The sequence below is a fragment of the Bombus affinis genome, chromosome 7 (assembly GCF_024516045.1).
Source record: "Bombus affinis isolate iyBomAffi1 chromosome 7, iyBomAffi1.2, whole genome shotgun sequence".
In the NCBI taxonomy this organism is placed as follows: Eukaryota; Metazoa; Arthropoda; class Insecta; order Hymenoptera; family Apidae; genus Bombus; species Bombus affinis.
The window spans coordinates 3,987,700-4,009,346 of NC_066350.1; the positions used below are offsets into that span (position 1 = coordinate 3,987,700).

A 21,647-nucleotide genomic window follows, 5' to 3' on the forward strand; every position below is an offset into this window, starting at 1 on the left:
GTATCTGTTCCAGCTAAATTGTCATTAGAAACCACCTAAAATCGTCGTTTATAATTCTATAATTCATATGCAATGAAAATGATGTTTAGTCAAGTTTTAAATAATCCAAATTCTCGAGCTATTAGCGTTAAATAATCCTTTCGAAACTGGTACAGCGATACATTCCAAGATATATTTTACAAAGATTGCCGGTAGTTGACATTTTTCTTTTATTGTCGTTGAGACATTCCATCGGGATATTTGTTATCGATAGTTTCGGGGAATCATTTTAAAAATTACACTTAAGCCATTTTTTTTCAAATTTGTCTGTTATAGGTGTTTGCAATAAAGTGGTTAGATACAATGAAATAATATTTAAAAATGATAGTATACTATTATACTAATGCATTGGTTGTTAAAAAATTTATATAGAAAGAGATAATCCCAGTGCTCGGAAACGTATGTATGTTTGTCGCTAGCGTATGTAGTAGCTCGAGCAAATATCGGGACAGTATCGTTAACGAACGTGGCCAGTCTATCGTAATACACTTTCCTTTTAACGCTTACGATACGCGGAGCCAGCCAATTAACGTCTAATTCCAACAACTCTATTCAAGATATAAATGCATAACCGAACAGCGTAACTCTAGCTAACGCCTCTGACATGTTATTTCACTTAAACGAAACACGAGTAATTACAACATTGAAAAACGAAATCGACCACGGGACTAATATTTCTCGAAAGCGCGAAGCTAGCTAAGTTAACCCGTCAAAATTATTTACATTAAGTGGAAAAAGTGCTTTTGTAACAACCTCGACGCGGTATTTGCCAAAGGTATCAGTTAACTCGATCTTCGGTTCGTTGTAGTAATGAACGATAAATAATATTTACAGATAACGTTGTAAACAGAAAAGTTCATAAGAATAAACTAAATAGAGAAATTACATGCTAGTGAAAAGATAGGAATTGACCTTCTTGATTCGTCATAAGAAGAAGAAGAAAGAGCATCAGTGCATTTTTCCAATGTGTATACCATTATATGAACCATTCTATGGCAATGGTTCTTCATTTCGGTCATAGAGTATTGATAAACGTTATATTTGACAAACATTAAAGAAGACACTAATACAGGAATTGATAGACAAAAGACTTTAATAATGTGCAAAGTGGAATAGAGGTTACACGGAAAAGATGCACTGTACAAAATTCGACGTATTACAGTGAATCTCTATGGTGAACTGGCATAACATTTCACCGTTGAAAAATACATATATATATATATATATATATACACTTATATACATATATATATAGCATGTCGCACGATACCAACAGTTACATCTTGTCTCGTAGATATAAATTGGAAATGGATAAAATTGCATGACACTTACTAGACGCCATTAAGAATTACAGCGAATTGATAATCCTTTGCTGCTGATTTCATTTAGTGCACTTTTCCTTAATTATTATCCCAAATCGAGAAAATTACTTTCCATTCAGCTAATTCCGCCGCAACATGATCAATCGTACCACGCAAATCCGATATACATATTACGTTCGAACACTATTCGTAACTATTGTCTGCTTTCTGGAAATGCATTCAACAATAGCACAAACACTTTGAGGGAAAAGCGAGTGAACATAATAAAGTAACAGAAAGTCGTGTGCACGTACATATGTATGTGACGTATATATGTATATTTATATATATACAAAGCGACTGATCAAATTTATGGAAAACCTTATACGCGTAACGGATCGCGAAAGGTTATGGAAGCACAGAGCCTAGGGCACGAATCGAGACTCAGCGAAAATAAGAGATCCGCAAAATCTGTTGTGATACACGAAAATATAAAAGTCGCGTGTCGAACTAGAGACACAAAACTAACAGGCAAACTGGAAAGAGAAGAACAAAGCACGAATAATACGTAAGAAACATGAGGAGAGATCGTAAGATCGGGTTTTATATGGTGTACACTAGGCGCACGATTCTTAGTAAAAATCGCACTGAATTCGCGAAATTCACGTACCACGTCTACTAGCTCCATCTTGACTCGTGAGTTAAGCCGGACGCGCACGTTCTTTCTGTTCGTCGTCCTCTTGGTCGTCGTCGTTGAAGTCGTCGTAGGCGTCGTAGTAGTCGTAGTAGTCGGAATCGTAATTCGTAATCGTCGTCTTCGTCGTTGTCGTCCTGGTCAGCGTCTTCTGGTCGTCTCACACGATACACTATCGCGCACACGCCGCTATTACTCACTAACACAATAAATCCATTGTGAGAGAGAATTCCTGGCGGCACATTCCGCGTGTACGTAAGTACGAGGGTGTACGGCGGACTTCGGCGCGCGGCTCTCTCGGCTCGACTCGAGGCGACTCGAGCCGAGTCGCTTGCTCGTTCGCGGATGTCGTCACGAACCGAGGGGAGAGGAGAGGCAGAAGAAGAGAAAGACGTGGGGAGAGAGGTGGGAGAAAGGGAGCCGATACGAAAGAGGAAACCTGGTGGGGCAGCAGAGTGAATGCAAGCAAGAGACAGAGAAACTATGAGAAAGAGCAGAAAAAAGGAAGAGAGAGAAATAGTGAGCAAGAGAGAAACGGAAGAAAGGGGAAGAGAGTTAAAGAGAGAGAAAGAGAGTGTGTATGTGTTTATTAGAGAGAGAGAGAGAGAGAGAATTAAAGGAGTGATTGAGGAAAGGTGAGGGAGAAGAGGCAACTACGAGTCGTGTATGGTCGTCGTATAAATAGACGAGAGACGATATAGGCATCGTATAGTAAGACTCCTAGGGCAGGTAGTGGATGCTCGTGACAGCGATGGAACTACCTCACTTACTTCCACCAAGAGCATGGAGAGTCACTGACACACAATGCAAGAGGTCCGCGCACGTGTATGTATATACAGTGGAGCGAGCGCGCGCACTCACACACACACACACACACATATATTCCGTACGCAACTATGTTCCCAGAAGGAAGCTCACAAGCGGGCGCGAGCGAGCAAACGAATAGCACGCACACAAAAAAATATTCTCGCGGAGCGACTTTACACACGCGCGCGTAGCAACACACGTATATACACCAGAGCTATGAATGCCATCGTCGCCGTCGCCGTGCGTCGCCGTCGTCGTCATCGTCGTGGTCTCGAGACTGCCACTTCACCGTGTCACCTAGGTATGTGCCGTGAGTATCGACGATCAACGTAAGGATCGACTCGAATTCCCGGGAAGCATCGGCGCGCCGCGTCGCTACGTGCCGGGCTTCTACCGCCCTTGCCGTTGCTGTAATTTTCGTCGTTGGCTCTTTCGAGTGAATACGCGTGCACTCGCATCACGGAAATCCGTCACAGTAGACCGAACGACCAACCGAGAAGAGATGGTGACTACAAAACCACGACACGGTCATGACGTCGTCATGGATGCATGCTCTATGATATATTCTTATTTACCATAGTTTGAAGAAACGCGAATCACAGTACCACCGAATTATTGACATCTTCCCCGTCAAGTATACGTGTTTCGTCCTCGATTTTCTCTTTCTTTTTCACTCGAATTACATACACGCGATCCCTCTCTCTTTCTTTTTGCCTCGCTCTTTTTCATCACATGCACACGTATGGGCTCAGGCTCGGTTGCTCAACTGAACTGCCTGCGACTTGTCGAGCCATATAACCAACCAGGCATCACGCACACACTCAATTACTATACTACTACCATTACTACTATTACCACCACCGCCACCGTTACCGCTACCACTGCTACTACTACCTTCTTCTCCTCGTTCTCCACCACACCGCCTTTACTTCATATCTTGTCGACCGCGTATAGACGTATACACGCGCATGGTCGCGTACACACCACCGAACCGTTCGAACGAGCCAGAACGGCGCGCGCGCACATTCACTGACAGCCGCTACTTCACTCACACACTCGGAATCCGCTACTTCACGGATTCTGACTGGCTTGCTCGCACACCAACGCGAGCCTGCTGTACGAAACGGTCTCTCACAGAGGCACACACCAGCCTCGTGTACGTGTAGGAGCCTCTAACCCGGAGCACACACCTACGCACACTAGCGAGCGCGCTACACCGCCGACGCGACGGTCTGTAGCCTCAGGACCGTCGTCACGCTCCCCGCGGACCCGTAGGTTCACGTTCCTATTGCCTCTTCCTTCGTTTCAAGGAATTTCTCCATGTGTCTGTTCGTTTGTTTTAAAGAACGGTGCATTATGTTTTCAAATTTACTTTAATGCAACGTCGGTAAGATTTCGTTTCGTTTCGCTTTCTGGTCATCACCTTAACGTTTTACTTCTGTAACCACCATTTTCACGTACTCCTCTAAATATACGACGAACACTTTCAGCCATAAATGGCCACGAAAGCCTTTTTTCTCTCTCTTACCTTTTATATCTTTATCCGAAAGATTTAACGAAGACACTCGACCCAACAAAACTAGAAGTTAATGAGCAAATAATATAAAAAAATAATAAGCAAATAATGGTAATTACGAATTAAAGTAATGTGATTAAAATAATTACGATACATTTATATATATGTACATATAAAAAGTTTATAAACAAATACTCGATATATAATTACCGTAAATTTCTTAGGTGGAAAATAAATATACTATCCGGACTTCTCTAATAAAGAGATAAAAAATTCTATTCTTGGTGCCCTCCATAATTTTGACCCACCCTTTAACGACCAAGCAGCGCATACTAATTCATCGGTATTAAATAATGATCGATAGTTTGATAAAGTTTGAAGTACACGTGTACGATATGTGCAAGAAAAAAGAGTATTTTATATTTAAAAAAAAAGGAATAAAGCGATGTATCGTATAAATACACAAAAAGTAGCTAACACATGCATACTATCAGCTAGTTATATACATATATCAGCGAGTAATTATAGCATAGCTTTTGTAATATCTGATCATTTATGTTTCATATTGTAAATCACGTATTTAGTTATTTAATTCTCGGTCGATTACGAATTGCATTTCAATTCTTTGATATTTTTATACATTTAGATATTTTTAACGAGATTGTCGATAGCTTTTGTTGCGTAAACAACAAAATACAAGCCAGAATGAAACTGTGCTCGCTATATCAGTTAAATACCAGTTAAGAGTTAAAAATATTTGAATGTAAAAGTTATTAAATTACTCCTCTAACGCAAACATTCGTCAAATCTTTTGTCTTTAATTAATCGTTTTGTCTTTAATTAATAATAATTTGTTGTAATTAACTAATGGTTATTAAGTTCGTAATCATTTGAATAAACAAATGTTATTTATAAAATACGATGAAATTATCAATGAAGATTCTCAATCGCACGTTTATGTTCTACAGCTAAACATCATAAATGCTATTAAAATATTTGATGTATTTTTAACAATGTCAGTTTACAAAAACGAAGATTTTAAATCCTTTAAAAGGGGTTGAATATCTTCGATCGTGCGGGATCGAAAGAAATCGACGTTTAACAACTTTCAACGACTAACGAAAAGTCGAGTAACAAAATAACTTTTTTAATACAGGATTTACATTTATTTGGTCTATCGCTGTCTACTTATTCTGTTCCTATTAAAATGGTCACAAACACGCGATAATTATATTCTCTTAGCTGCATTTGTAAACTATTCCTAAACTACAAATATTTGCTCAAAATACTCAAACTGTTTGTGAGAGATGATCATCTGCCTGCCTAGACGTAGCAACTTCTAAGTCAACATCATTATTCATCGTTCAAAGCCTTCGAATAATACAACGAATCAGAATGATCAGTAGCGAGATATTGTACATTGCGCGTATCGCTCATTGCATTATCGTCTGTTATTACCTCTCTTCATTTCTGCTTTTCCATTAAAATTCTATGTGGTATCATGTTTAGAAATTCGATATATCAAAAATTATCACACACAGATTATCATAATTGATCGTATTTTCTTATTTTGGCGTGAAAACTGTAAAGCAAGTAGTACTACAAACAGATTGCTTGATAGTACGAGTATAATAATACAGCGATAAAATATGACGGTGCAGTGATAAGCGAATGAAACATATTTTTAGAAATTTAGTCATATGGATATGTAAATAATTACCAGATCGTATGGTATTATAATTAATATTTTTAGAAAAGAAGCAACATTTTTTCCCGACTAATGGAAAAATTAATATTTTTTGTTCTAAAACTGTTAATCGTCAAAAATATGTCCTTTTTTTAAATCTCCAAGCGGAACACTTGCTTTTTGTCAAGTGTCATGATCATAAATTAAAATCTACGCATGCCTCGTGGCTCGTAGACATAGTAGACATCTGGCGTAACAGTAGCCTCTCGTATCCCGTGCGTAAGCGTTTGTAGAAGGCTCATGCGTCACACAACTTGCATATGCATATATATTTACTATGTACACAAGTAGCATCACGGAGAGACAAATATATATATATATATATATATGCATGTGTTCTTATACTAGGCACGGTATTTATACTAGTATGTATTACATTACACGAGGAACGATAATAATCGTTAAACAATACTACGCTAAGCTTTAAACAATTGGAGATTTTTTATTATATCGAATCCACTATAAGTTACCTCGAATCAATAACATACTTTCTTCATATCGTATACGAAGACATACGAATAAATTCGTAAGTAATTTGTCTTTTTCTGCGAAACCAAACGAAGCGTAGCAACTATTAACTGATTATTTTTAATATACGACATTTGGACGGTGAAATTTTCAAACTAGCTGATCCTTGGCTACAGCCCTGCGCGCGATTCATACACAAGTGTGTAAGTACAGCGTAAGAAACGGAAAGACAGAAAGAGAGATTCGGTATATGCGTGCAGAGTGCGCGTACACAGCGAGTGAGTGAGTGAGTGACTGAGAGAGAGAGAGAGAGAGAGAGAGAGAGAGAAAGCTATATACCTACTACCGTGCGTGCATCTCATTGGCGTAAAAGCATTTTCTCTGTTTCTGAGTTTCTTTCTGACAAGAGTCGAAAACGCTTTCCCTAAATCGTTTCGGATTACCGACAGTTTTATCGATTATCTTAAATATAAAACTACAATTCAATGTCTTGACGAATATAATAAAATATTCTTTTACGAAGAATTTTACGGTTAAAACGAGACAGTAACGTTTAATGAATAGTAATTCACAGGTAAATTAGTAATCTACTATATAATTGTATATAATATATATATAGAATTTCTTCCCCAGTCCAAGCTTTTTACATTTTTTAGTCTTGATTCCGTCTCTTACCCCGAAAACGGAATAAAATTGAAAAGAAAACGCAATAAAATACGAAATAAAATAGAAAATATAGAGAAAAATGAAACTCACAGCATAACATCGTGCCATGTGTTTAGCGTAATACGAAAAAAAAAGACTATAAGACTACGGTCATTCGGTTATCTTGTCGATTTATTGTCATGGTATCAATCCGTAAAGATTTAAATACCTACTATTCGAAGGTCGTTTAAAAAACAGTTCTACAAATTCCACTCGAATTCTCTGTTAGAGGTAGAACACGACCCCGGTAAAGACTTGATCAATGAGGTACTGCGGGAGTACCTTGTAGTGACTCGACTCCCCTTCTGCATTTCCCTTCATAGACTTTCGTGCGCTGTCGATGAATGGCGTAACCTCGTTATGGGACTTCACGTGGATAGCCTCTGTGTACTAACTCCACGCGAGACACGAAAAAGGTTTCTTAGAAATTCGACATGCGTCAGAACAGGAAGTAACGATACAGGAAACTTTCGAGTCCGATATTAGGCACGAAACACGTGTCATCTTTCCTGTTTTAATCGTATATTAAAGTGTAGGGAAATAGGTGGCTCCTTTTCCCTCCTCCTTACTACATCCTCCTATCTCTCTCTCTCTCTCTCTCTCTCTCCCTCTCTCTCAGTTATTTCCCTACAGAAGTATTTCTTAAAATGTCAAATCGTCAAAGTTTCTCCGTTCATTGAAACCAGAGTGAAGTTGCAACGTAAAAGATGAAAAACTGTAGCAAAGTTAATCAGCAGCTAAGAAAATTTGTAGGAAAATAAAGATGCTCGAACCCGATAAAGTCACCATGATACGTCAAATCTATTATTATGAAATAAAATTGACATAGGCAAAAATAATATCGTAACAGAAAAAGAAATATTAGATACAGCTGTATAGCTTCTAGGTTTATATTTCCTTTTCCGCAAATTTCGTAGTTTTTTGCGAACGGTTGAAACGTACTTTAATTAACATCGATGCTATAAAGATAAAGAATATTTCTTGATTGGAACAAGAAAGTTGCATATCTGATATCGGCTACTCGACGTCTACTATATCGATATTTATAAAATGGTTATAAATAAGTAAAATATTACAGAGAAAGGTTAACAAGCGCGTGCGTTCTTTTGTCGTTGTATGTAAAATATGATAGAACAATTTCGTTCGACGTATCGGTGATCGATAGTTTACAATAATTTTTAAAATTTTTAATCTAATGCCTCTGACCATTAGATAGGAGGAAATAGATTCGAAAAGCTTGGTTTCGAATATTACGCGTTGTACCTATATGTATATATCTATAACTATTACTTATTATTATTAACCAAAATAAGTTAGCATCGTTAATTAGCTTGAAACAAAGTTTTACGTTAAAAACAAAATTGTATATATCCGATATATTCGAGCTAACATTGAAATTTCAGATTCTCCGCGTAATGATCCGCGTAATAATTTGCTGAATTACTTTCGATTGAAAATAAAGACGCGATAGTAGAGTTACTTTGTTGCTAAGTTATACGATAAAACTGTCCAGATATCTTCTATCTATCTCACGTGTGTCTTCACGGGAAAAATGCGATGATACAATTGGCTTATCCTTGGAATGGTATATTTCCACTGGAATGAATGAAATCCGCTTGGAATAGGTAGGGTGATATGCGAACAGAAGATTTCTTGGTGGCTAGGTGACGAACGTATGAATCGATAAAGAGAGAACGAGGGAATGGGAAACGGTGTAAAATCGATGGCCGCAGAGAACAGAATTGTATGAATTTCACGCGAAAAATTCAATGAAAATGCGTAATCGACTATCGAATTTATCTTTAAGTTCGAAATACGTACAATGTGTGTGCGGAGTAGATACGATACTGCAGTCAAAGCGATGTTGAATGAGCCTCAACCTATTGGCTGATCTCTGGTCACGTGCACACCGCTAGACATTCATTCTACTACCACACAACTGGTCCACGTAAGTATGTTTCTACATGCATGGTTGGTTTCATAGGGCTGATGTTCAAAGAAGAAGTACTTTATCCTGTTGGCAAAAATGCATCAGCGATGTTCCAGTATGCATCTTGTTTCACAGAGTTCCAACAAAGAATAGTTAAACGAACCATTAGAACCCAAAGAATCTTTGTCTCGTTAATACAACAGAGTACTACTTATAGGTACACGTCAAGAACGTACGTTTGCCGTTTGCTACTACGACCGAGTCCGAGGTTACGCATTTCCAACAAGCTACGTTCATTTCTAATTTATTAAATTCACTGCTTGAATACTTTTTCTTTCGGAAATTGTGACGGATTATTGCCTTTGTCCGAATATTGTAATATAAAAATATGTACATTTTGCAGTCTTTCTTATCTGGGCTCATACGCTAGCGCGTTATCGTTACTACGTATACGGTAGGTGTGAGCATTGCGTGAGGGAAATAACAGAAACAAAAAGTAACAGTTAACAATCGGTGGTATTCACAATCCTTGATTAATTTCAGAGAATCGTGAGATGCAGCACGTGAATGTGATATTAGTACATGTGACAGAGTTAAAGCTCAAGTTTTCTATTAAAGTAATTCTTATCTTAGTTTTTACTTCGACTAAAACAAATCGCATAAGACAGAAGCAAATCTACTTAGATACCGAATTTTTCGATAAGGAAAATAATATGATAATCGTAATCGATTATATAGATTAGAAAATAGAAAAAATATACGTTATCAAGATTTAAAGATTCCATTATTAGAATCGGTTTATTAGTAATCGTAGTACATATTTGCGAATGAGTAATCATCGGCGGCGATGCCACTACGTCCATTGACTATTGATCATGCATATGACGTACATTTATTTACTCGACTACCAAAGGAGCGACAAATCGTCGACGGTCATAGAACCGACATCAACGTTAGACAAAAACATACAAATCTACTTATTAGAACGAAATGTTGGTTAATGGCCGATTGATTTTGCCAAAAGTATCCGTGTACTTTAATTATAAACAAATAAAAGGAAGAAGAAAAACAGGAAACTTAATAAATCATTATTTTGAAGGTTTTGGTAGTTCCGATGTTAATTGAACTCTTGCCGATTAAATTATTCGCTTATCCGATTTAACGGAATGTTACACAGGCGTCATCGCTTCTAGCTCTCTCACTATGTACCAATATATACTAATACTTGAACAATGTTATTGTGTGATTTTTCACTGATATTGCTCATCGATGTACAAATCGACGTTGAATGCAAAACGAGCAAAATCGTAACAAACTATGCGTAAACTGTGGCTTGAAGAAACGTCTAGCAAGCTAATTCAAAAAATGGATATTTTCCATGTGCAGAAGACGCGAGTCTATCTACCGCCTTACGCGGAGACATTTAGAAAGGAGAAGGATTGGTATCCTTCGAAATTTGCAAAATATCGATCGAATAGCTTGGAATTTCGGAAAATCGCACTTTACCTATCGAACAATGATACATATTTAAAATAGGCTATAACTGGTATCAGGTAGCTCTCTGATCGATGACCGCGATCGCAGAATCACCTAAGCCAAGAAGAGACACGGATTACGTAATAAATCTGATTGGAGGGAGAGCAAAAGAGACGAGCCACGGTAACGATACGGCATAATGTCGTTTTTTCATCTTCATTGGTTGTAATAGGTAATCGATAACTGGTTGTCGTTTGCGAGCAAGCAAAGACGAGTAGTGGGAAACGAGTAGAGGAAGGACGTCGATAAATTACAGTTAGCGCTTAGCAGTACTCGTTGAATGAAAATCTACAAATAAATGCCTGAACGACGACGAGTCGATGCGTAATCGCGAGTAATAGTAGTAATAGTAGAACCGATACTATTACGCGTGCTATAGTTGACGGAAGGAATGTAAAGCATTTTTTTATCCGCGTCAGTGGAATTCTAAACGAGTACTAACGTGAAGTACGAGTATTTAATGGTGTAACCGAATGTAACACCGAGTCGTGCTGACATTGCCAGAAATAAGAGGAAAAGAATTGTTGCATCGCTGTGTAGTCGAATTAGGCGATAGCTCGATAATTCGGAGAAAGCTCTCTTTAGCCCTATGCATTTCTGTATCTTGATTGATAAACTGCGTGCAGATTTAACTGGTTTTGTAACGGTGTTGTGCGAGGTAAAGTATTTTGGAATGTAAGGTACGAAGGTCGTCGAGGAAGTAATAGCCGTTTACGTATAGAAGCCATATGAAGCGATGGGATATGCTTGAATTTCGTCCTTAAATAATCAATATTGTCGTAGTTTCATATAAGTAGTATTTAAAGTTGCGTTGTAAATCGAAAATCCTGTGGATGAGCGAGCGCGGCCTGTCGCACTTTTACGATCTTTTAATGCTGAAAACTTTCCTCAAAAAGGAATTCACCATCGAGTTTACGGTAGATTGCGATTCGTAATATCATTCGTAAAACGATGGATACAGAGATTCAATGCGGTTAAAGAAATTGTGCCTGATCGTAAATGATCTGTTCTTTCATCAGAGGGAGCCTTCAAAAATGCGTAGGCATCAAACGAACCAGATTACCATTTCTTCGAAAAATTGAGTTTTTCGATGGATAACATTTCACTCGCGACGATGATTTAAAGTTTCAAAGTAAAGGACGGTGTGAAACGATGGTTATATGAACTCGCCACGGAAGTGTATATACGTATGTCGAAAAGTATACAAAAACTCGTCTCGCGTTACGATAAGTGTTCAAATAAGGGTGGTGTTGTATTGAAAAATATCTAAGTATATATATGTACATACTAATAAAATTACTAAAAAAGAAATCTTTTGAAAATGTATCTGTATCGTTTTTGTTGTCAAAATGGTTATTGCTTTACCTCGTGTAATGAATAATAAAAAAAGTCAAAATACAAGATATACTAAGATCACGCAAGATAAAGAAAAAACATGACAAGTCACATCTTTCGACTCGATACGCTTCTACGTTAACAAAATTCTCTACGTTAACATAAATATTTTTCAAATTAAATACGTATTTCTCGCCATCTTCTTGAATATTTTCAAAATATCGTTTATTATAACATTGATCATGTCATTGGTCTTTTCAAGGTAATTTTGCGCACTTGTAATTATTTTTACCAGGCTAATTATATTATAGGCACATATTTTTGGAACTATCAGCCTGTTGCCCTATTCAATTATGTTATGTTCGAATATATATTCTGCGAGCGACTTAAAAATTATGAAATTAACAAGAACGATCGTGTTCCGTTTAGTTGGATGCATCGTTAGTCACGATTGCAACAAGATAATTGTTCCGGCTGTTGTCTCATAGTTCCTCGTGGCTCAATGACATAACACGGAAAATGCTCAAGTCTTAGATAAAACGGCATTGAGTACGCTGTCACGATTCACGATATTTACCGGCGTATCAGTTTAATAGGTGCCCTCGCTCTTTATCGTATCGCAAATTATCGAAGAAAAACCACGAGTGTCCGATATGTAGATTATTCTTTATCGATCTCGTGCTAATAATAAACTAGCTACGATTCATTCAGTCTTAGAATCGGTTGAACTTTCACATTTGCGCGAGGGAAACCATTTTTTCAGCGGTATAAATACCTATACGCCTGCAATAAATAATTCCTTTAATCTTCCGAAAATCGAATCGGTTTCACCATCAGTTTATACAACGTGGTACCGACAGGCCTATTAATACAGTGATGTTTTCCCGGCCGGCCACCAGTCAATTTCTCTAAAGTCTGTTTCAATTAGATTAATCAATGCGCGGCAACCCGACAACATCAAAATTCTTCAATTCTTCGATATTCGAAATTTTCTCACACGACCAAGTATCTGTAATTAGCGAAAGTTTACAAGTCGCAAATTATCAACTCTAACAAATTTCACTTTTATAAAACTAGAAGAAAACCATCGATTACGATATCACCGGCCTTCGAAATCGAGTGTAAACGAATCTACGGTAAATATGCCTCCCTTGTAAAACTGATAGTAATTTAGAAAAATCGATCTGCCACTCGTTCTCGATCATCGCTCGTTCGCTAATATTATTAATTGGCAAATTACAACGTACAATAGTCCAGGAAATAACGAACGGAATCAACAACGTACGAGTGTTTGCGCGTTCAACCGGATATTTTTTTCCACCAATATCGTCGATGATGCAAAACTAAACTTGCGATTCACTTCGACGCAGTCCAATTCGAATGGAAAAAGGATGGACCTCGCGTTGAATAACGATGATTTTCGGACGCACGTTTCAAACTCTAATCAAGCGCACATTGTATTAAGTGAAATGTATCTAAGCGTTGATAATCACGCGGATCAGAGACGTTTCCTTTTCTTCCTCTATCGATATGTTCGTCGACGACGTTGTCGCGCAACAAATAAGGCCCGCGACCGAAACGTGAAATTGCGATGAAATCGAAATTTCATTTGAAGAAGACGATCGATGAGGATAATTGGCAGAGTCATCTTTTGCCTTGTGCACCTCATAATCAGTTGCGAGCTAGCAGACTGCACGGCAGCACCGCCCTGTTGTGCTATTATTACACGCAGAATCAATCGAAAGTCTCTATATATTTGCGTCACGCGTATGCATACTACACACGTATACCGCTGCAGCCCACAGACGGTGGTTAATAGGCGGGCTTTTGAGCTTGCAATTCCACATAATGTAATTTGTTTGATCACCCACTAGAGTATACAGGCGACGCACCTCAATTGAGCCTCATGATCGAAGAACGCCCAGACTGACGCTAGTCGTTCTAGAAAAAGAAGTCTTTGTTCTCCGCGCTTCTAGACCATTTTCTTTATTCTTCTGTTCGTTTTTTACTTTTGCATTTCGCCTTTTAAGAGGATTCGTTGAGAATTCTAAATCTAATCAGAGGGAAAAAGACCAGAGCAAAAATGTTAAAATTTTTCCGTTTGGTATCTTAATTTATTTACGTTCTCTCTCTTCCCAAGAACTTTTAGATTTCCAATTTCCCGACATCGATGGAAACAGCTTTCATATCTTCTTTTTCTGTCCAAAGGATGTTTCAATCCACCATTTAATTAATTTATATACAAAGTTTCGATTCTTGCTGGTTAGAAAGACATATTTGTTGACTTTTAAATCTAACACTTAGCGATATTACTAGGTCGTTTATTGTTTCGATCTTACTTTGGATAAAAGACAATTAACAAAAAATGTTTAAATACGACGATAAAGTCTCGAAAAGTCCACCGGAGGATAACAATCTACCGTTCTAGGTATTAATATCACTCACACATGAGCATAAATCGTCCCGTTTCTTCTATCAGATACGATTACCGGTAAAACGAATCGTTTATTTTATCTGGATACAATGATAGAATTTTTGGATTTATTTCAATTATATATTATTGAAAAACTGCACGCAAGAAAGATCACGTTGTACACGATAAAAGACATCACATTCGATTTTTCTTTCTTTTTACAAAAAATATATCAAACATGCTATGCTATAACGATGATTCTAGACCCATCCGTGAAAAGGCGTGAGAAAGGCTTGGTAACAAAATCATTGATACTTATAAATCGCTAAATATAATGCTTTCTATTTTTATGAAGTCTTGTAACACTCTAGGAAAGTAGGATAAAGCTCGAAATATATAAAAATATAAAATTATAATAGAATATCAAGTATAATAAAAATTCATATCTCAACCGAGAAATGTGAACCGTTTGACATTAAGGCCCGACGATACTATATAATTAACATCGTATGTGTATGTATACATATAAGTATCAGTTTATCAATACTATAAAAGTATATAACATACTCAACAACAAACGAGATATGTGCCCTAAAAATAACAATCACAATAATGATAATATATCGCATATACTTAATAATTATTCTAATCCAACATAATATTATATTCCTATACATTCAAATAAACCAGCCTAATCTAATTAATAGAGATACCGACTTGCAGTTTTTAATTAATTCTTAAAACATTCGCTATAGGTATATATATTGTATTTAATTAAAAGAATTCGCGATAAAAATTAGCGTTACATAACATTCCAAGTAAATACCGAAATTCATTACGTAAGTTGGAGGTATTAGAAATTTGAAAAAAGATAAAAGAATATAAAAATAGAAAATGCATGCGTTGCATCAAAAGTTCAATCTCCCAATCAGTTTGGTAACGCTAAAACTGTCATCGAAGTCAGTCGATCGACGAGTGCCTGCGAACGCAACCGGATACGCTCTCGAAAATATTTCATTCAACGTTCAGTCCCGGTGTCGCCATGTGCCAAGCATTGACCGTGGACGACGTCTAGCGTGTGTCTATAGACCTATTCCGTCGTCTATTAAAAGAGTAGTAGGTTGCAGTCTCGCGATTACATACACATATACATATATACATACATATAGGTGTGTGTATATATATACACACCTGTGACTAGCATATACAGTAATACGTATACGATAGGTAGGGTCACGAACGTATAGTCGACGACGACGACAATGACGATGACGAGTTGCATGCGCGGGCATCTCGATGTGCTTCTCAGTGACTCTCGTAAAGCGTCGAGTCGACGACGACGGTGGTGGCGGCAACAGCGGCGGCGGATGTGGTTAGCGACAGATCTGACCAGGATCGGATTTACCGATCCCGAATTAAAAGGGTAACGCAACCTTATCCACTGCTAAAACAGTTCGAGTTTGCGTGGCGTTCCGCTCAATGTGTATCTGCCTCCACCATAATAAAATACAACGCGACCGGAAGTGAAGCCTGTGCCACGTAAGTGGTAATGGTTAATATTTTCACCGGCGGTAAAACGAAACGAGCGTAACGAACCGTCGAATTTCGGAATTGTTTCATAATCGATGGCGACCTGCCCAATGTCTCATTGATTGGCAATGGTGATAGAACATACATGGAAACGACAGTTGAATTCCTCGGTCATTTGGCATGCACTGTTACCTGCCGCCGGCACCGCCAACACTCTGTTGTCTTCCCCATTCCTACCTTTTCTCTCGCACTCAACCGTACGAATGGTAATATTAATAACCTGTGTTTCGTTAGTAGTAGGCTATTTATAGGAAAATTCGATAATCGCGTGGTAAGAACGCGTACTTTAACGCGAAACCGACTCCTGAGATTTGATTCCCCTTTGCTGTGTGAATTTAATCGTGACAAAGATAAAAAAGACGAAGAAAGCAACCAAAGTGCGATTATCTGAAATATGTAGGAGGTTTAAAAAGAACTAACGAGCGGTCTCGTACACAGGAAAGAGCAAGAAACTGCACATAGCAACAACCATTCAACTCGGACTATACGAGAAATTTCTATATCGAGCAAAGTATTCTACGGATACTGAAATGCAATTTTTGTTTTCTCTTTGATTCTTTTAATACGTTCCATAATTTGTAAAACAAAATCTATGAAAAAGATTAACATATCAAAGATGATGAAACGCGTTGAATAATAATGAACTGTATCGGTGAATCATAAACGTGCCACCTTCGTTATAGGAAAGAAGAGACAGAGAGAGAGAGAGGGAGAGAGAGAGAGAGAGAGAGAGAGAATCTTCCAACTACACTTGTTTCATCGTTTGAACGAAGAAGCAACGATGGAAAGGAGCAACGTGCTATTTCAAATTATACGAGAATGGTTATGCGCATAATGCAATGGCTCTAGCGGAACATCTTATCGAAGAGACTGACTTTATAAAAATATTAAAGATATTTTTTGCCACGCAACGTTATTAGTCAGCCATGCATACAAGTTGAATCGCTTAGTTCATCGTTGCACTGCATCAGTGACCTGAGCAGCGAAAGTTCTTTTGTTTACTTGAGAATCACCATCTCATACACTTGCATGAGCTTTTTACGAAATCATATTTCATATAACGACAAACGTGTGTAATACGATGGATAGTAAAGGTGGGTAATACTTGCCATTGAGCGGCCAATGAAACCTAACCTTCTTAATTAATACGCATTGGAAAAGTTTGCTGTTTGAAGAAATGCACAGGGAATTATTATCGTTCGGAACAAAGAATACAACTTGCAGAATGGCGCTGACTGTAAGTGACGCCGAAAGGTAATAGACGGACGCATGGTGAAGCCATTATGGAACTAAGCCAGTTATAATAGTTGCAACCGATGTGATACTACAAGAAACCACCACATATAGCTATCATCATGTTTACCGAGAAAAGATGAGAGTTTGCATACGTTGGAGTACCGATTCTTTGCTTTGCACAAGTATCTATTATAGCTATCGTTTCATCGAACCCTGCATAGTGTAAAAATAAATTGTTTGCAACGCAAGTCGAATGTAATCGTAACATTTCTTTTAATATAGCATGTAACAATCGATTTAATGGCTGTTAACGCTGTCAAATGACAATAACACTAATGATAACGCCGAGATCAATGCAAAAAAAAACGTTTACATTTACCATAATACGCGAAAGTATAGTAGTCTGCAGATCATTGTAACGTTTTTCACCCCGGATCATTGTAACAGTAGTATCCCCACCACGTTTCGTCAGACCAAGTCCCCACCATTGGCGACTAGCTATGCATTCAGAAAGATAAGTGCGAACAGCACATAACGGAAATAAAAAATTTTTTATTTTATTATTCTACACTCATGAAAATATTAACAGATAGATCGAGTTTTTCCAATTAAAACGAGTCTAAATACAATCTCGTTCGGACTATATACATACGACATATTTACCGTATAACTCGGTAGCATGCTTCGTTTTACGGTGTTATGCGAAATTTGAATGAAAAATGAACCAAATGAAATCGCGTTTAGGCTCACTTTCAATGGAAAAATCTTATCTATTTGTTTCTAATATAGTTGTGTATAATACAGAAAAATTGAACACCTTTTATTTTCGTTATATGTACGAGAAAAATTCGCAAACGACGTTCCATCTCGTTTCCTATCAAAAGTATCTCTAATCGAGTACCGCTCATACATAAATATCATGCTCAAGAACTGTGCCGACACTTGCCTTTATTGTAAATTGTAACTTCTCTATTCCGAACGCAATTACAGATGATTCGAAAAACAACACCATATCATCATAGGTACTTATTAGAATATACAGCTTGATGATAACAGATAATCTAATTAATAGTAGCATGTAAGGGTGATATGTTGAATAATAACGTACGGAATGAATTTGTGGTCCGATCGATGGTAACTTTCACAAGCGATCGCCGAGCTCGGTCGCTGCGCTCGCTATTCACGTTGCACTTACTACGTATCGTCGGATCACGCCTAAGCATCGCGTTCAGATAAGCATACGTATCTTTGATTCATATACATATCGCTCGTGTCACGAACGCCTTCGATCCCGTGGAGCTCACGTGCTGTAAATTATTCGGTGAGAATAGCAAAACAGCCGTGTCGCAACGCATGCGCATTTTCGCACTCAAGGCAGAAATGAAACTGTGGATCGCTGTGATCGAAATAACTCGCGACGGAGAACAGGTTTCCACAGGTTCGCACGATAGAATTTGCACCATAGACGAATCTATGAACTTGAGATGCTAAGAAAGCGCACGATCTTTTCATTGCCAGCTATAATACTGACTGCGCTTTTGAAAGTACGTAAAACCACTCAACTCTAGTAACGATTTTATGATGTCTTTTCTACATTTTAAAATAACCGATCTGATAACATGTCTATGCATCTAAATAAATGCTATGCAAGAAACGTAAATGAATCTTTGTTTTGAAAAATTGGTTATTATACGTGTTATAAATAATTTTTCTGCTTAATTTTTAATATCGTTTGATCGTTGATATTACGTATATTACATATCCTATAGCTCCGAAACAGGATCGATACTGACCAAACTATGATCGATAATCTGGTAATATGTACGTAGGAAGGTGTATATAAAATAAACTGACTGGTTATCTACCTTTTTACATCTCCGCTTATCTTTGGTATATTTCTACATATTTTTACATTGTGCGGATACTACTAAATATTTCGCATTTCACTCGAATGTATTACGCACAGGTACATATGTATATCGAAAGACTTACGCTGGCGCACGGTTTCACGTCAGCCGAGTGGAACGGAACTTAATTACATTTTCACCTACGTCGGTGACTGCGAACAGACTCCATTCCTAACCTCACAATCTTTATTTTTTTTTTTTTTTTTTTTGTCTGGTATTCCCACCGAGAATGATGAAACACGAACGGTGCATCAACGGTGACGAGCACTCTCTTTTCCTTTCGATCTATCTTTCTGTTTGTTATGTGCGTGTTTGCGCGCGCGCGTGCCTGTGTATATGCGCGCGCGCGCGCTAGTATCTTGTGACAGTATCGGCCCTGAATCGGTCTTTACCTGCGAGGCGGCCTCCGTAGTGCCCGTGGCAACGAGCTCGCACGAGTCCGAACAAAGGCGAAGAGGCGGCTGCGTGTTGATAGTAAGGACAAGGATGAAGGGGAGGAAGAAGAGGAGAGAAGTAGGAGGCGATAACAGGCGATATACTCTTCGTTCCGTGTACAGGCGGCGTTGCTGTCGCGGAACTCTCCTGGCTTGGAAACCACTATCGTAGCACTAACGCACCTTCTTCCATGTTGCATGCATGCCAATTCAACGCTGAGTACCACTAGCATCGACGTTCACTTACGATAAATGCGACACAACACGCCATGACAAATCACGAAAAAAAAGATGTCACCGGTAACCGTTCACTCGCATCAGATTTTCGCGTATCTCGCGGTACAACCTCCGGTCCAGGACTGATGCACTACGCACTACCGTGCTACGACGACGCGCGCGAGCCCTGCTCACTAGTGCTCACTGCTCACGGCTGCGCCACAAGAAAGAGAAAGAGAGGATACTGTGACGCGCGACGCTCAGCCAGGCGCCATTTACAGAAACGCACGCATCGCCGCTAGTTCTCTCTAACTCTGTATCCCTCTCGCTCTTGCTACTTTCGTTTCCTCCCACTTTTCTACTCTCAACGTGCCTCCCTCTCTTTAACCTCGTCCCGTCTCTTTTTATCAACCTCCCCACCCCCGCTCCCACCATATCTATCCGACCTATCCCAATTACAGCAAACGTCCTTGAGATGACTAACACCTTGTCGTCCACTGCATGTGGGAACGAAAAGGGATGCATGAAAGCGCTGTTGCGGTCGAGAAGGTGGAAAAGATGGTGATGGCGGTGGGTAACGAAAATCGTGGTGTGGAGATAAAGGAGGGAAAGGAGGAGGTGAGTGGAACTACGAAACCCTCGTTGCCGAGAACACGCGGTAGCGCGGAGATGTAGGAATCGTAGTACAAGTACATACTTTGATGTTACTCGAGGAACAAAGACAGAGAAAGAAAAGAGCGGCGAATGTCCGCGTGTAACGCTTTTCTTGAAACTGGAAGTAAAAGGAGAGGGAGTAGGATAACCATGCTTCTTAAGTGTCCGTACGTGAGAACGAGGAGGTTATTCACTGTTCTACGGAAATGTTCGAGCACGATGCTGTTACTGCAATAACGTGCCTTTTATAATCTCCGATACACAATGGTTGTACGAATTGGTTCATAATGTTTACGCTAATAATCTAATTTACCGATAAGGTAATAAATACTATGTTCTTGTTTTTCTCATTTATTTCATATACTTTGAATGATTATGATGTATCATTACGCTTAAATAACATTGAATTATTTAATAATTGATTTTATTAAAAATACCTTTCCCTTCTATCTGAGAATCTTTAGTTTTTTTTTCATTTTTTTTACTTGTAATGTGCACCCCTAAATAATAATTCCAGCGTTATTATATATTTCTTCTTCTTTTCCTCTTTTTTTTTTCCTTTTTCTTTAAATACGAAACAAGCGAATGTATTAATAAAATTTCATTTGTCAAGCGATACATTATCGTATTTACATTGTATCTACATCATCTAACATTTTATTACGCTACATTCATTTAATAATGTGATTAAGATAGTTTGTGGAAGGACTGTGCAGTAATAATACACGCGAAAATAACGATAATAATGTATGCCTAGCGTTACAACATACTCTGTTTCTATGATTTCTGCCGTATCTTATCCCGCAATTGTATTTTATTCAAATGAGATAAACGAGATACGTTACTGTAATGCCGATTGATTATTACTACAAGAGTCGTATGTTCCGAATTAACTACTTATTGCTCTTAGGAATTTACATGTATGTACGTATTTTCTCTTGAGATTCTTAATACTGATTTTTCCCCGAAAAATTACTTATTCGAGTACCGGATAATCTTAATTCGCGTAGTAATTGTTTCTCGCTGGAAAAACATTTGAATCGAATTTTCACGGTACGACTGCTGCATCGTCGCACGATGACGACAATTAAATATCTCGAATATTGCAAAATTACATTA

General features: G+C 38.1%; 1 protein-coding gene across 3 annotated transcripts in view; it reads right to left on the minus strand.

Annotated features, from left to right (window-relative positions):
• Positions 1–4,417, minus strand: part of LOC126918514 (putative transcription factor capicua) — a 44,457-nt gene extending 40,040 nt beyond the window's left edge. Inside the window, exon 1 of one of the 3 annotated variants that reach the window (XM_050726489.1) lies at positions 3,736–4,417. The gene's annotated coding sequence lies outside the window, so the exon portion shown is untranslated. The remainder of the gene's footprint in view (positions 1–3,735) is intronic. The other 2 variants (XM_050726490.1, XM_050726491.1) reach the window with 2 other exon arrangements.
• Positions 4,418–21,647: the final 17,230 nt, after the last annotated feature.